Below are 2,500 nucleotides of genomic sequence, written 5' to 3' on the forward strand. Positions count from 1 at the left end.
GATCACGATTATTTAATGCAATAATTAGATTTCTGGTTTAGGGATATAATTATAATTAAGTCGGTTATTTTCATGCTGTTTGATAATGATTTTCGTTGTGGTTCTGCCGTGTGGTGATAATAACTATAGTGGCAGTTAGGTTACTGGTATGACAGACGTGTTGATGGTGGAGGCCTTGTAAATCATAGTATTTTCTCATTTCTGGTGATTAGTATAAGAATAACGATAGTGAAATCATGCTGGGAATCATGTTTAAGATATTAAATGCCAATGGTGAGAGGAATTACGATGATCATTATTACATTAATAATAATGATGGTAACACTAATTATGATGGTGCTATTAATGACCATGATAATGTCAACACCGATAAGGACAACAACAGTAATAATGATGATGATGATAGGATATGATGATGACGTTGGTAAGATGAAGAGGAAAAAATAAAATTTAGAGGATATTGAAATCTAACTAAGAGTAACAAGAACAGAAAAAGTCTGATAATGTTAATAATAATTATGATGATAATGTTTTTGATAGTGTTTAATAAGGATGATTTAAAACTAATTATAATGGTTATTATGATGGTAATGTTAACAATACTGATGCCTTTTTAAAACAAAGACAATATCATATTTCGAAAAAAAAAAAATATCATTGTTTTTATCATTCGTATCATAAGTTTATAATATCTTCATTGCCAGCGGTACAAATGATAAAACTTCTTAACAAAAATACGAATAAATATTTTATCTACAAGGGAAGTGAAATGACAATATGGTGCATAAACAATACAAGATAACTGCTCACTATTTGCTGAGCGTTGTAGTTACTAGATCACTGGCCAGTGTGTGTGTGTGTGTGTGTGTGTGTGTGTATGTGCGTGTGTGTATTTGTGTGTGTGTGTGTGTCTGTGTGTGTGTCTGCGTGAGTTTGCGTATGTCCACGCTTACGAACGTTAAGAAAGCAAATAAAAAAAAAAGAAACCAAGATTTTATAAAAATCGATTTTCCGACAACCTGAAACGCCGTCAAGCACGCGTACACCTTCGGAATTTCACACCTATAGTCTGTAAGCAATTCCCTGTGGCGCCAGTTTCCCTCCCCCCCCCCCCCCCCCCCCCCCCCCCCATTACGGTGCAGCTACGTGATTCCGCCTCGATACGCCTGCATGACACACTTCCGATATGTGTCAGCCTTGCATGTTGCCATTCTGAGGTGATCTGATGAGTCGAGAGGACGAGCGTAAGAATATTATTGTTTGGGTAGGAATGTTTATGTAGGAATGTTATTATTGTATATGTGATGATTGGGTTTGAGCTGCTATTCTGCATAATGTATAAATTGGGTATTAAAAACGCTTGATTTTGTCTAACTTCGAATTTATATTTATAAAGTGGGTATTAACAGCGTGGAATTTTATTGGATTGTATATTGTATAAATCCGTATACAGGTTTTGAATCTCAATAAAAGTTCAGAATTAAAAAAAAATAAATCTGATTATTAATTCTCGAATCGCTTGACTAATTTCAAGTTTCTCACATCTGATATTAAGGTTTCTCTTGAAATATCTATTAACGATAAATGTTTAATGTTCTGTGACTATAGTTTCCATGACAGAGAGAAAGGAATAAAGAGAACAGAAAGAGAAAAAAAAAAGTTATACATCATCATGCTTCAGAGAATTGCAGTACAAAGTGTGTAAATGTAAATTCCGTGTGAATATGCAATTCTTCACGTGTGCATATTCTTAACATTGGCGGTAATGGCGCTGGTTGGACGTGACAAAATGGTGAAGGAATTCTAGTAGAGTATTATAATGCACATTTATTTATGTGTATGTATACGTATATATATACACACACATTCACACACACATACATACACATATGCATATACACACATGTACATAAACACACGCACACGCAGAGAGAAAAGAAGCAAGCGAGCAAACACGGAGAGAGAGAAAGAGAGAGAGAAAGAGAGAGAGAGAGAGAGAGAGAGAGAGAGAGAGAGAGAGAGAGAGAATAAGAAAGAGAGAAAGAAACAGAAAGAGAGATAGAGCAACACCCCTTTCCCCTTTCCCCTCCCTGTTTATTTGCTCAGAAAACCATAGCGATGATGTCACGTATGAGTGATGTTTCTTCCATGGTAGATTAAAGAAAATAAAAAAAATAAATGGTGATTCCCTTTCATGTGTTTTCTCTGTTAATCTTCTACTTTATTTCATCTTATCTGTGTATATAGTTAATTACCTATTTATCTATTTATTGAACGGGACTGTAGCGAGCTTATTGGTACCGTGAGTCTGTATATGGATAGGCCTTTTGTGTGTGTGTGTGTGTGTGTGTGTGTGTGTGTGTGTGTGTGTGTGTGTGTGTGTGTGTGTGTATGTGTGTGTGTCCGACAGACTATGTGCGTAACTCTAACGGTTAATTGTTACCGTGAATGTTTTCCATTAGTAGAGTTATGGTTTGTGTGTATAGGTAATGTGTTTTTA

General features: G+C 35.3%; 1 protein-coding gene across 2 annotated transcripts in view; it reads right to left on the bottom strand.

Moving 5' to 3' along the window:
* LOC125027319 (chymotrypsinogen 2-like) overlaps positions 1 to 2,500 on the bottom strand; it is a 24,750-nt gene that overhangs the window by 21,520 nt on the left and 730 nt on the right. The gene's annotated exons all lie outside the window — the stretch shown is intronic.

The sequence above is a fragment of the Penaeus chinensis genome, chromosome 7 (genome assembly GCF_019202785.1).
Source record: "Penaeus chinensis breed Huanghai No. 1 chromosome 7, ASM1920278v2, whole genome shotgun sequence".
Taxonomy (NCBI): domain Eukaryota; kingdom Metazoa; phylum Arthropoda; class Malacostraca; order Decapoda; family Penaeidae; genus Penaeus; species Penaeus chinensis.